We start from the raw sequence: 15,390 nt of genomic DNA on the forward strand, positions 1-15,390 counted from the left end.
CAGGCCTGGCCGACATGTGACTGCAGATCCATAACAAAATGGCTGACTCTTAACTCAAAAGTGCAATAGGCACTGAATACTGGCCCATCCAGTGATAGCCGAGTCCCAGGAATGAAGAAATAAAAGGGTGTATTTCCCTCCACAACCTTTGCAAACAGTGCAGCAATTCGTACTAGGTTTGTGACATTGTTCAGGCCAATGCCACACTCTGCAACGCTCTCACTACCTTCAACACTCCTTGATCCTGTCATCTCATGGAACCCCAACAATGATTCCACTTCCTACCATGTTCCTCCTGCGAAGAGACCCCTTACAATCTGTTTAACACCGACTTCTATACTTTGGTAGTCTGCTGTCATTTTTTGAACCACATTGTTCCTCTTCAGAATTTTAGGGTATTTTTTGGTTGTCTTCTCAGCCTGTATTAATTGCATCTGATCATTTACTCCGAGTGACATGCACATAGGAATTTCTTGCTGAGATTTTGCCTGTTTCAGTGGAATATCTTTTTAATATTTTACACTGTTCCTTCAAATGTGTTTCTGTGTTCATTTGCGGCCATACATTACAGTCTCTTTACACTGTTTAACTTGGCCGGTTCTCTCTTCCCCCCCCCCCCCCACCCGCCACAAAACTCATGTAATTGGCCTTGTTTCTTTTTGTTTGTAATTTGTATGATCACTTCAAAACTTCATACTTCCTTTGAATTCCACTTTTTCACTATTTCCCTGAGGATCTCTCGGTGTGACATTACTCATTTGCTCAACTTCATGATACAGCGGACGATCTGGGACAGCTACGTCCCTAGCCTGTTGCACAACGTGTTATTCAAAGGAACGCTGACACAAACAATCTCCGAGCTCCCCTTCGAATGACACTATCTTACTGCATATACTTGCCCTTCCCAAAAGGAACATTGTGAGGTACATTTTACCAACATTCCCCAACACATACCAATTCACAAATGTACAGTTTTGTTGCTTCCTATCCCGATCTGCTTGTCTTCACCAACATCACCGTGCTGCTGTAATTCTTCAGCTTTTGCTTTGGTCTGGGAATCTCCTTTCACCTGACCCCAGTCTCAGCATCCTCTCTGTCAGTTTACAGGCCTGTCCATAAATCTGCCGACTTGATTGACCAGGACAGTGGTTCCAGTTATTATTTATTCACTCATGAGATGTGCGTGTCTCTGCCTGGAGAGCACTTATTACACAGCCTAAACTGCTTTGAACTGAATGAAATGGCACAGCAAGCCAGAAGGTAGTTGAGAATCTGCCACATCCCTGTGGGTCTGACCTGACCAAGTGAGAATGGCAGACTTCTTTCCCTAATTACTGAGCCAAACTCGTTCACTACTGTCATGGGAGGCCTACTTTAAGCATTTTTGTAGTATGCCTTCCAAAGATAGCATAGGAAGTTCAGTTATCATTGCAGGCCTGTGCTGTCTTTGTGAGGATCAACATAAAAGTGAAAGCAAATTTCCAACAAGAGGGCGGTAATGCTGCCTCTGATCTTTCTGCTCTGTGTTCCTCCTCTATGACTGTGTCTATGTGGTCAAATGTAGACTCTTGTGGACCAGAGTCTTCAACTGTACCAACTCCACTAACTGCTCCTATTTCTGTGACCACCTCCCCGCTCGACAGTCCCTCCATACATTTGAAATATACTCCAATCCTGACTACTATCCCTATCTCTATAACTTGCTTCAATGTCTGCAACTTGTCTCGTCTTAGTCGTCTCTTTCTCCAGTAATTGGAGTCATAGAATTTTGCAGCACAGAAACAGACTATGTGACCCAATTCATCCATAAGTGCCAGGTTTCCTGAATGGAATAAGTCACATTTGCCTGAGTTTGGCCCATATCCTTTCAAAACTTTGCTGTCTATGTACCTGCCCCATTATCTTTTCAATGTTGTAGCTTTCTCTGGCAGCTCGTTCCATATATGCACCATTCACTGTGTGGCAAATGTTACCCCTCATGTCTCCTTAAACCTTTCCCCTCTCAACTCAAACCTATGGCCTCTAGTTTTGGGCGCCCTTACCCTGGGGGAGAGATGTTGGCTATTCATCTTATTGATGCTCCTCAGGCATTAATTAACTTGTAAATGGTCACCCCACAACCTCCTGTGCTTGAGTGAAATATCTGTGCTCGGGGTCCAACAGATTCGTCCCTGGTTCCCCAAAAGACATCAGGTACACTTGATCAAGCTTTTTAAGACATTAACATCACTGTTCTGTCGTGTAGACTCTTTTCAGGATATTACTCTTTATTTACCTGAATTTACTAGTTTGTCCCCACAGTGAGTACTGATATGAAATACTGTTTAGCGTCTCACCCATCTCCTGTGGTTGCCCATGTTGGTGGCCTCTTTGATCTGTACAAATCCCCATTTTCTGCCCAGTCGCTCTTTTGCCCTTAATATCCTTATTGAATTTCTTCGGATTCTCCTTAACCTTATCGGCCAAAGTTATCTCATACCCCATCTTTGCTCTCCCGATTTCCTTCATAAAGTTTATCCCTACACTCCCATAGTCCTCAAGGGATTCATTTGATCCAGCAGTGTCCCATTTTTCTTGATCAGAGCCTCTATATCACAAGTCATTCAGAGTTTCCTACTTCTGTCAGCATCGTCCATCACACTAACAGGAATATGCCGGCTCTGACCTCTCATTTTTGAAAGCTTCCAACTTGCCAGATGCCCCTGCAAAAAGCCTCCCCAACCGTCTTTTGAAAATTCCCGTCAAATACCATCATAATTGCTCTTGACCTACTTTATAACTTTATTTTGTGCACCAGGCCAATCTTTTTCCATTGCTGTTTTCAAACTAATAAAATTGTGATCTCTTTGCCAAAGTGCTGCCACAATACCACATCAGTCCCTTGCCCAACCTTGTTTCTCATGCGGAGGTCTGATTTTGCCCCTTCTTCAGTCGGGCTATCTAAGTATTGTTTGAGGGAGTTATTTTTAAACACACTTAACAAATTCCACCCACTGAAAGCACATAACACTGTGTGGTATCAGTCTCAATTTGGAAAATTATAATCCCCTACCATTACACCCCCATTGTTCTGATAGATAGCTCAGACCTCTGAACATATTTGCTCTTCAATTTCACACCAATTGTTGGGTTGTCCAATTATACCAAAGCAATTGCCCACTCTTATTTCTCAGTTCCACAAAAATAGTTTTGCTGGGCAAACCCCTGGAATATTCTCTCTAAACGCTGCCGTCATGTTTCTCCAATTCAAAAATACCTCTTCCCCTCCTAACTTGCCTCCCCTTCGAACCTTCCTGTGGTGTCTGTACCCTGGTACATTGAGCTGCTCGCCTTTTCTTTCCCTCAGCTGTTATTTTTCTGTAATACGTTAGCTGTCCCAATCCCATGTCCTCATCCATTCTCTGAGTTTATCTGCCTTTCCTGTCAAGTCCATTGCATGGAAATAAGTACAGTTCAATTAATCACTTTTACTTCATTTCTTGCCATGCTTTTGCCTGTCTTGTCTATTTAAATTGCTGTCTTCAACGTCTTTGCCCGTCTCTGCTGTTTCGGGTCCAACACCCCTCCTAGGCTGGATAGATCCTTTCGGGTACCTCTACTAATTCACCTTGTGAGGACGTGGCCCCAGTTCATGTGTCTTCACCACCCTGTCACGCTGTGTACCAAGGTCCTTTTTGTTTCTCAGTACTCTGCCTGTACCTACTGTTCATTATGTATGTCCTTCACTTGCCATACCTCGCACAGTGTATTATTTCAAACTTATTAGAAATAAGTTCCATCTGCCATTGCGCTGCTCAGTTTATCAGCTGATCAATATCAGACGTTTGTCTGAGACCATCCACCTCACGATGGACAGCGCGTCCAACTTTTGTCATCTACAGCCCTACTGATGATACCATCTACTTTCACAACAAAGACATTAATGTACAGAATAAACAGTAGTGGGCCTTGCAGCGATCCCTGCAGTCTGCTGATGGTCAAAGGCTGTCAATCACAAAAAAATACTCTCCACCAGTGTAGGATCTATTTTTGCCGACTTGTCTCAATCTCATGGGTTCCTACCTTTTGAATCAGCCTTCCATGTGAAACATTGTCAAAGGCTTCACTGATTTTCATTCAAACCATTCCATTTGCACTGACCTCATCAATATTTTTCGGCAAAATTTGAAAGAACTCAACTGAATTCATCAGACAGGATCTCTCTTGAAGAAATCTCTGCTGATGAGCCCAATGATTCCTTCCTTTGCAAGTGTTGATTTGTCCTTTCCCTCAGAATTTCTTCCAGTAATTTTGTTGCGACCGATGTCAGGCTATCTTTTCTGCAATTACTTGGCCAATCTTTGCTCCCCTTCTTGAACAAATTAAACACATTAACTATCCTCCAGTCATTCAGCACGACACTGGTGGCCACTAAGCGATTAAATATATCTGCAAGGCCTCTGCAATCTCCTTTCTTGCCTCTTATAGTAGCCTGGGATAAATTTTAATGGGCGCTGGTAATTTATCCACCAGTATGCTTGAAAAGCATTTAATTCTTGCTCCTTATTAATTGGAACATGTTGGAGATCCTCACCATCCTGAGCCACAACAATGCCACCTGAAGGCGGCAGGGACAGTACCTCATATTTTGCTTGGGAGCCCCGCAGCCCAATGGTCTCAGTGTGGACTTTGCAAGCTTAAAAATCTCCCCACCTCTGACCTCATCCCAAAACCAGCGAAGCTTGTCCCCTCTTCCTTGACCTCTCCGTCCCTTCTCCCAACTTCCTGCTCCTCCAACCTCACTGACCACTCCCCACTCCCACCTCCTACCTACCAGCCACATCCACGCCTCTGTGACCTGTCGATCTTCCCACAACTGACCGTCCCCATCCCAACTCCCTGCCGACACTCACCTTGACTGGCTCCAGATCTGCCTCCATGGCCTGTCCATCTCCTCTCCACTAATCTGCTTTTTTAGCCATCCACCACCACCACCTCCCCCCAATTTATTTCAGAATCCCATTCCTCTCCCCCCCCCCCCCCCCTTTTTCTGAAGAAGGTTCCAGACTCGAAACGCCAGCTTTCCTGTTCCTATGATGCTCCCTGGCCTGCTGTGTTCATCGAGCCCTACACCTTGTTATTTTATCAAGCATTCTCATTGTATCACTTTATAACAGTTCCACTTTCCGAATATAGACTCAAATGCAAGTAGTTCCTCCCCACATCTATATGTGCCAGGTCCTGTCTAATGAAAGTGATAATGCCTAATGGTAGAGGTAATCTAATAATAAGCTGCATTCCTCAAATTTAGACACTTAACTTCAGTACTAAATTGTCATTTTCCATTATGACATCCAAACGTAGAATTATTATATCTATCTCCTAAAAAATGATGGTAGGAGGAAACTTTATTTGCTTTTTCAGATGTATATTAAAGGTTCCCACTGGAAAAGCAAATTAATAAATTTGGACCACGTGGACTTGGAGGTGATGTGCTGGCATGTGTTGAAAATTGTTTAACAGATGGGAAAGCATGTGCTTATAATTTTGTTGATTTGTGTGTTTGCAGGCTGTACCTTTTGAGTTAGAGGAAGGATTCATGTTTGGGCTCCAGCTATTCACAGTATCTATCAATCAGTTCGACGCACAGATCAAATAAAATTTTTCCATGTTTGTTAATGGCATAAACATAGATGGGATTGTGAGTTGCATAGAGAATACAAAGATGTTGAAGGGACATGAATTGTCCGAGTTTCATCACATTTCTTCAGTCGCTAATGGCGTCCATTTCTGTTTTGGATCCTATTTTCTGTGTACAATGCACCATTCCATAAAACATTCCCTGTTTTTTGTAAAGCACCCCCATCCTATAAGCATCCTTACCCCTGCAAACTGCTCCAGCCCTCCTAACCTCCAACAATGAACTCATGCAGCTCCTACATCTCTGTCTTGATGTGAACTCCTCTTAGTTCTAAGGTCCTGTCTACGTATGAAATCTCATCCACTGAGCACAGCCCTCCCAATCTTGACATCTATTGACGTCTGTGTAATCTCCTCTACTCCTGACAACCCTTCCTATTTGTATTACCACATTCAGATCATATGCTTTTTAGCTCCCTGAAACCCCTTCTTGTGATTGCAACCCTCCGTATTTATGTAAAATTCTCACGTGCACAAAATCATCCTGATCTCAGTCACCTCCATTTACCTCCGATGCTGTTCTCGGGATGTTTCAGAGATAGGAATGTTATAGAACCTGGACATGTTCCAGAGAAAGGGACATTTGCAGACATGGGAGAATAGTGCAAATGTAGGAAAAGGTGGGATCCTGCAGAATGTTAGAGATTGGGGGATGTTTATTACCTGTAGGATGGTACCAAGGTAGAAAGGGTGTGGAGTGAGAAGGAGGTTACTTTTTGTATCATGGATTTTCCTGATTGCATCATGAAATTGTAAAACAAAATGGTTTGTATCTGCAAATGCAATTGTGAGATCTTGCTGAGCTGATATTGAGGCTGATTACTTAAATGTCTGAGCACCGCCTCAGATTCCCAGGCTGGGAGATGTGAGCTGTGATGTAAATCTATTTGCCCAGTCTGTCTGTGTATCTGACACTCATCTGGTACAGCTCTAGTCAGAAAGCACTCTGCATGCGTCAGGTGATCCCCACATCGACAGGACTGGCCAGAACTCCCCTCATCAACGCATTCATTTGGACTTTTTTTTTGATGTTACTTTGAAGTAGCAGTTTTGTGAGCTACAAAGAATTGTTCTCCAATGGGACAGAATGAAAAATGTAGTCTAAAATTTTGGCAAAGATCAATAGCTCGGGTTGTGGATAAGACTGTTGACTTGCTCACCGAGCTGGCTTGTATTTGTTCAGGCGTTCTGTCAGCGTGCCTGGAGACAGCCTTTGAAGCGATGTTATTCTACTCCGCTGGGAATTTATGCTGTCCGGTCCATTATGGTGAGTACTGTCATTTTCAGTTGTGATCTGTGTGGGTTTGTAAATAGGGTCCAATTCTATATATTTGTTGATTGAAGTATGGATGGAGAATCATGCCTCCAGGAATTCCCATGCATGTCTGTGTTTGGCGTGGGCTACTGTGGCCACTTAGCCTCAGTTAAATTGACGGCCTTCATTGTCTCAATGCACAGATATTGAGGAGAATTCATTGTGCCATTTTGCTGCTAGCTGATGTTCACATATTCTGATGGCTAATTTCCTTTCGGTCTGTCCAATGCCATGTTTTATGGTAGTTGTGGCATGGTATTATGTTTTGGAATAGACAACAAGACTGGATCTAAATTTGCTCACTGAGCTGGAAGGTTCATTTTCACAAGTTTCGTCGCTTTTTTTATTTGAAAAAAATGTACTTTATTCATAAGATGTACAAAAAAAACATATTTATACACCTAGGTAATAAAATGTGAGGCTGAATGAACACAGCAGGCCCAGCAGCATCTCAGGAGCACAAAAGCTGACGTTTCGGGCCTAGATCCTTCATTAGAGAGGGGGATGGGGTGAGGATTCTGGAATAAATAGGGAGAGAGGGGGAGGCAGACCGAGATGGAGAGAAAAGAAGATAGGTGGAAAGAGTATAGGTCGGGAGGGGATAGGTCAGTCCAGGGAAGACGGACAAGTCAAGGAGGTGGGATGAGGTTAGTAGGTAGGAGATGGAGGTGCGGCTTGGGGTGGGAGGAAGGGATGGCTGAGAGGAAGAACAGGTTAGGGAGGCAGAGACAGGTTGGACTGGTTTTGGGATGCAGTGGGTGGAAGGGAAGAGCTGGGCTGGAGGTGTGGTGCAGTCGGGGGAGGGGACGAACTGGGCTGGTTTCGGGATGCGATGGGGGAAGGGGAGATTTTGAAGCTGGTGAAGTCCATATTGATACCATGAGGCTGCAGGGTTCCCAAGCGGAATATGAGTTGCTGTTCCTTCAACCTTCGGGTGGCATCATTGTGGCACTGCAGGAGGCCCATGATGGACATGTCATTATAAAGAATGGGAGGAGGAGTGGAAATGGTTTGCGACTGGGAGGTGCAGTTGTTTTTTTGCGAACTGAGCGGAGGTGTTCCGCAAAGCGGTCCCCAAGCCTCCGCTTGGTTTCCCCAATGCAGAGGAAGCCACACCGGGTGCAGTTGATGCAGTATACCACATTGGCAGATGTGCAGGTGAACCTCTGCTTAATGTGGAATGTCATCTTGGGCCCTGGGATAGGGGTGAAGGAGGAGGTGTGGGGGCAAGTGTAGCATTTCCTGCGGTTGCAGGGGAAGGTGCCGGGTGTGGTGGGGTTGGAGGGCATTGTGGAACGAACAAGGGAGTCATGGAGAGAGTGGTCTCTCAGGAAAGCAGACGGGTGGGGATGGAAAAATGTCTTGGGTGGTGGGATCGGATTGTAGATGGCGGAAGTGCCGGAGGATGATGCGTTGTATCCGGAGGTTGGTGGGGTGGTGTGTGAGAACGAGGGGGATCCTCTTTGGGCAGTTGTTGCGGGAGCGGGGTGTGAGGGATGTGTTGCGGGAGACGCGGTCAAGGGCGTTCTCGATCACTGTGGGGAAAGTTGCGGTCCTTGAAGAACTTGGACATCTGGGATGTGCGGGAGTGGAATGCCTTATCGTGGGAGCAGATGCGGCGGAGGCGGAGGAATTGGGAATAGGGGATGGAATTTTTGCAGGAGGGTGGGTGGGAGGAGGTGTATTCTAGGTAGCTGTTTTCTTGAAATGGATATCAGTTACAAGCTGGTTGCCTGAGATGGAGACTGAGAGATCCAGGAAGGTGAGGGATGTGCTGGAGATGGCCCAGGTGAACTGAAGGTTGGGGTCGAAGGTGTTGGTGAAGTGGATCAACTGTTCGAGCTTCTCTGGGGAGCAAGAGGCGGGCCGATACAGTCATCAATGTAACGGACGAAGAGGTGGGGTTTGGGGCCTGTGTAGGTGCAGAAGACGGACTGTTCCACTTAACCTACAAAGAGGCAGGCATAGCTGTGGCCCATGCGGGTGCCCATGGCCACCATATTTATACACCTACCCAGTCATGCAAGCCGCACCGGGTTACCCAGGTGGTACGTACTCCAAATAAAGGAAGAAAAAACAAAACAAAGAAGAAAAAAAACAAAGCAAAGAAAATACCCCGGCAGTCGTCACCCCGCATGGTCCCAGTTGCCCCCCTGACCAGTTGTGGAAGGCGCCAGCTGGGCACAGTTACCAGATAGGGCCCTTTTTTCTATTCTGGACGAGGGGCTTCATACGGTGGTCTTTCCCCACCGTGCCTTGGCAGCGGCTGCCCCAGGCTTTAGTGCGTCCCTCAGCACGTAGTCCTGGACCTTGGAGTGCGCCAGTCTGCAACTTTCGGTCGGGGTCAGTTCTTTCAGCTGACATACCAGCAAGTTGCAGGCAGACCAAAGAGCGTCTTTCACCACATTGATGGTCCTCCAGGCGCTGTTGATGTCGGTCTCGGTGTCCGTCCCGGGAAACAGCCCTTAGAGCACGGAGTCCCACGTCACGGAGCTGCTCGGAATGAACCTCGACAAATACCACTGCATCCCCCTACAGACCTCCTGTGCATAGGCACACTCCAGAAGGAGGTGATAGACAGTCTTGTCGCCCCCGCAGCCACCTCGAGGGCAGCGCGCAGTGGCGCAGAGATTCTGGGCATGCATTAAGGATCTCACTGGCAGATCCCCTCTCACCGCCAGCCAAACAATGTCCTTGTGCTTGTTTGAAAGTTCTGGCGATGAGGCATTCTGCCAAATGACTTTGGCAGTCTGCGTGGGGACCCACACGACGGGATCCACCCTCTCCTTTTCCCGAAGGGTCTCGAGGATACTACGTGCTGACCACTGCCTGACAGCCTTGTAGTCAAAAAGGTGTATCCTTTCAAAAATTTCTCTACGAACGACAGGTGGTAGAGGACGGTCCAACTACTTGGAGTGTTCTGCGGCAATGAGGCCATGCCCATCCTTTGCCACACCGAGGACGGACAGGTAGAACCTCAGTAAGGAGTGACACTTGGCGTTTGCGTACTGAGGATCTACGCACAGCTTGATGCAGCCGCACACAAAAGGTAGCCATCACGGTGAGGGTTCGCGTTTGGTACACCCTTTCTCCCCATTTTCCAGGTCTTTGTACATGGTGTCCCTGCGGACCCGGTCCATCCTCGACACCCAAATGAAGTGGAAGATGGCCCGGGTGACCACAGCGGCACAGGTCCAGGGAATAGGCCAGGCTTGCGCCACATACAACAGTACCAAAAGCCCCTCGCACCTGACAACCAGGTTCTTATCATTTTTGGAGAGGGACCGGAACGTCCACCTGCCCAGTTTCTGCTTCAGTTTGGTGATACAATCCTCCCAATTCTTAGTGCACGCCCCAGCTCCACCAAACCAAACACCCAGCACCTTCAGGTAGTCTGTCCCTACGGTTAAGGGGATGAAAGAGTGGTCATCCTAGTTCCTGAAGAACATGGCCTCGCTCTTACCCCGATTGACTTTGGCCGCAGATTTCCAACAACCTACTCACCGACAGACGATCGATGCAGAAGACGGTGACATGGTCCATGTACAGGGAGGTCTTGACCTGAAGGCCTCCGCAGCCTGGGATAGTCACGTCCTTCAGGCTCACGTCCTTCCTGATGGATGCGGCGAAGGGCTCCACACAGCACACGAACAAGGCAGGAGAGAGCGGACAGCCCTGCCTGACTCCAGATCTGACGGGAAAACTGTCCGATTCCCACCTGTTGATCGAGACTGCACTAATGATGTTGGTGTAGAGCAGCCAGATCCAATTGTGGATGCCCTCCCCGAATCCCAATTTGGAGAGGACGTCCCTCATGTAAGCCTGAGAGACCCTGTCGAAGGCCTTCTCCTGGTCCAGGCTGACGAGGCAGGTGTCCACCCGCCTGTCCTGCACGTAGGCGATTGTATCTCCGATGAACGCGAGGCTCTCAGCGCTCTTCCTGCCCGGCGCAGCACAGGTTGCGTCAGGGTGAATCAGCAACTCCAGGACAGACCTGACCCGGTTGGCTATGACCTTGGCCAGGATTTTGTAGTCCACGTTCAATAGTGAAATGGGACGCCAATTCTTAATTTCTTCCCTCTCCCCCTTCCTCTTGTAAATGAGGGTGATGATGCCCTTCCTCATGGACTTGCACGTTTCCCCTGCCTGAAGCGCACAATCGTACAGCTCCAGCAGGTTCTGGCCGACCAGGTCCCACGGAGCGGAATACAGCTCCACTGGTAAGCCGTTGCTCCCGGGAGTCTTATTCCTCTCAAAGGACTTGAGGGCTCTGCTCAGCTCGTCCAGGGATAACTGCCGGTCCAGCCACTCCCGCGTGCCGCCGTCTAAGACCTCCGTGATAGATTACAGGAGCAAGTCGGAGGCTGTGCTGGCCGTGGACTTCGCGTCACGCAGTCTGGCATAGAAGGATCTGCTGATCCTCAAAATGTCAGGCCAAGACGACGTCACCGAGCCATCGGTCTCCTTCAGCCGGCTGAGCACAGAGCTCTTTGTGCACCCCCTGAAAGAAGAAACGTGAGCACATCTCGTCCTGCTCCACGGAGCGGACCCTGGACCGGAATATTAACCTGGAGGCCTCCGTGGCAAAGGGGGAGGCTTGCTGGCCCCTCACCTTGCAGACGTCCTCCGTGACATTGACCCCCATCGACTGCAGAAGGAGCGGGTTCTGCGTCCTTTTCTGGAGTCGCGACAGCTTTCCCCGCCTTTCTCTCACCTTCCGAACACCCTTGAGCACAAAGAACCTCTTGATGGTCTCCTCCACCTTATCCCACCAGTTGCCCGGACACTCAAAGAGGGGTTTCACGGTTCTCCAACCGGCGTACTCCCTCTTAAGCTCCTCAACGTTCTCTGTCGTCAACAGAGTTGTGTTGATGTTCCACGCCCCATTGCCGGCCTGCTGGTCGCCCAGTATGTGACACTCGGCTAGCAGGAGGCAGTGGTCAGAGAAGAACACCGGCTCGATGCCAGTGGACCTGACCGAGGAACGCTCGTGACACAAAGAGGAAGTCTACCCTTGAGCGGATAGACCCGTCTGTCCGCGACCAGGTGTATCTCCGCTGTGCTCCATCTGCAGGGGTGCCGAAGACGTCGGAGCTTGGCGTCCTTCACAGCAGGAATCTGGACGTGGCGTCTAGTTTACTCTCCCCACCCACTGTCCCCACGCTGGATCTTCCATCTGCATCAATGATGCAGTTGAAGTCTCCACCTAGAATGACTGGCCTAGACTTAGCCAGCAGGGGTGGAAGCTGCTGCAGGACGGCCAACCTCTCACTCTGGACCCGCTGGGGCCCTCCAGCGCGCCTTCCTCCTCGGCTTCCGGACCGTTGTCCACTCCCCTGGGTCACCTGTCGCCGCCTCCATCGACTCCGGGTTGTCGGAGGGGTGGGGCGGAGAAAGTGGAACATGCAGGGGCGCTTTGCTTGCCTCGGTTCCATCCTGTGGGGCTGGTCCCTCCTGCGCAGTAGGACAAAGGTCCTTGCATGGGCCTGGTGCATGCCTCTCCTACGGGGGCGGCGGGGACTTGCCCCGCATTGCCCCTGCTAGCGACCTGGACGTAGGTGGTCCCCCGCCGCGGTCATGGCCTGCAGATGTAGCCTGCTTCCCTACAAAGGTTGCAGCTTTTTTTCCTTTGGGCAATCCTTTGCAAGGGGTCCCTCCTCCTTGCAGTTCCATCAGATGGTGACTTTGCAGTCGGCCGCCACGTGACCTGACCTACCACAGGCATGGCAGACTTTGGGTTGCCCTGCGAAAGTCAGGTAGTCCTTGCTCCCGCCAATCGCGAAGCTGGCTGATGGATGTATGATGTTCCCGTCCATGCTCATCCTCAGCATCACCCTGACCTGCCTCTTACTTGTCCAGATCCCAAAGGGGTCCAGGATGTTGGTTAGGTCCCCTTCCACCTTCACGTACCTTCCAAGGAAGGCCAGGACATCAGCTGCTGGCACATACGGATTGTACATGTGTACAGTCACGATATGGCTCCTCGGCGCAGGCATCACAAACAGTAGGACAGCGGTCAATGCAGAGTGGGGGCCCCTCACCTCCTTTCTCCTTGAAAACCTCCAGGAAGCGCTCGCAGAGCTTGGCATTCCTGAAGGTTACATGGTTAAAAACCTCCTCCAGGGAAATCCTGCAGGCAGTAAATGTCTGCAGCAGCAAACCCACAACTGTCCAAAAGAACCCGCTTCACACAGAAGATGCAGTCCACACCTTCATCCACCTTCTTCACGGAAACATGGATGGTGTTCCGGACCCCCTGACCTGGGGCCCGAGCACTTGCTGCAGCCATCGTTGCAGGTTTGCTGCTCCCCTGAACCAGCGTTAGGCCAAAACCAGCATTAAGATGCACCGATTGTGCACCCTTGCAATCAACCTGACAACTTCCTTCCACCTCCAACACACTCGCTCTAACCTTATCTTAGTCCACAATTATAAGAACAGGTAAAAACACACCCTTGATCTTAGCCAAAAAAAGGCAAGAAGCAATGCCATTGTAATACTGGAATATCTTAGATCCCAGTTACCTTCCATATTTTCCATCAGCCTGAGTGAGTGCAAAGATTTGTAAATCACTGCTGACAGTTTTTACTGTTGTTCCTGTACTCCTGGGTTTCCGAAGCGGGGGAAACCGATAGTCAGTTTACACCAGTACTTTTTCAAGACCTTTTTCGATAAAAATCTCTTCGCAATGAGTGTAGATCATTGGAAATGTACCAATCAGATCAGGTGGGGCATGTCACTAACAAGCCTCATCAACCAGCTCCCTGCCTAGCAGAGGGTCAGTGAGATTGCAGCAACAATCGGTACAGAACCGCACACTCAGAGAATGTCCCAGCACAGAGGAAGGTGCTTCAGCCTGTCACTGTCTGCATCAGCTGTCTGTGTGGGCAACTTCACCAATCCCACCCACCATGCTCTTACCGATGCCCTATTAAATCTCTCATCATTCAACTCTCTCCTGAGTGTCACGAATGATTCTGCTTCCACCACCCTCTCAGGCAGTGCACAGCCGGCAGGAACCACTCGCTGAAGACATTGGGTCTATCTCCCTCGATTAAATATGACGCTTTGTTGCAAAAAAGGCAAATCACCACCCCCTCCCTCCAAACCGATCCCACCCCATCTGTTTCTTTGGAATGTGCAACTGCCTGCAGTGTCAATGTGCCTGCAGTTGCTGAAAGGGTCTGATTTTGTGCTGTTCTATTTTGCACACTAAACAAACTGAACTGTTAGCAATGCAAAAAATGCCTGCCTCTTCCCAAATCAAATCAAATACTTGAAACAAATTCTAATTCTGATCAAGTAATATCACTGTCAGGAAGTACTGGGTCACAATTATAAATAGATTTTCTTAGACTAATCCATCTTATCTGGAATATATTGAACTCTGGTTCCCAAGCCACTCCAACATCCCTAACATCACTCCCATCCCTTCATGGATGGTGGATATGAAATTCAGTACATTGAATAAGTCACAAATGGTTTGGCTTCGACTCCAAACATTCCAATTACAATCTGCTAATTTAGAATTGCAAATTAAGATCCAAGAGCTGTAGAGATATAAAGGATGGAAACAGACTGAATGCTGCAACTTGTCAATTCGAACCAGATATCCAAAATAATTTTAGTTCCACTTGCCAGTATTTGTCTCATATCCCTCTGTCCCCTTCCTATTCATTTCCCAATCCTGATGCTGTTTAAGAGCTGGGATTGTACCACCTCCTCCATACATGCAGCATTCTCTACATGTAAAACTGTCCCTCAGGTCCCTTTTAAACCTTGCACCTCTCAACTTAAACCCATGCTCTCAGGTTTGGATTCCTTTCCCTAAGGAAAAGATATTGCCAATTCACCCCATCCAAGCCCCTCATGATTTTATTAACCTCTGTAAGGTCACGCGTCAGCCTATGACGTACCAGGGAATCAGTCCCGGCCTATTCAGCCTCCTCTCCCAGTAGCTCGAACCATTCAATCCATGTCCCATACTTGTAAATCTTTTTTTTCTCTGAAACCTTTCAGTTCAACAACTTCCCTGTAGCAGGGATATTATAACTGAGTGCAGTATCTGTACATCTGCATTGGAACGTCCAAACTCCGATAGTCAATACATTGATCAATAAAAGCCAGCATGCCAAATGCCTTCTTTGCCACCCTGTCTAACTGTGGCTCCGCTTTCAAGGAACTATGCATCTGCACCCCAATGTCTCTGTTTGGTGACACTCCCCAAGGCCCTACCATTAACTTATAAGTCCTGCCCTAGTTTGCCTTACGAATTCGCAACACCTCACATTTATCTAAACTAAACTCTATCTGCCACTCCTCGGCCCATTGGCCCATCTGATCAAGGTCGCGTTGTACTCTGCGATAACATTCCTCACTGTCCACAACAACATGAA

This window comes from Stegostoma tigrinum, unplaced genomic scaffold (assembly GCF_030684315.1).
Source record: "Stegostoma tigrinum isolate sSteTig4 unplaced genomic scaffold, sSteTig4.hap1 scaffold_373, whole genome shotgun sequence".
NCBI lineage: Eukaryota > Metazoa > Chordata > Chondrichthyes > Orectolobiformes > Stegostomatidae > Stegostoma > Stegostoma tigrinum.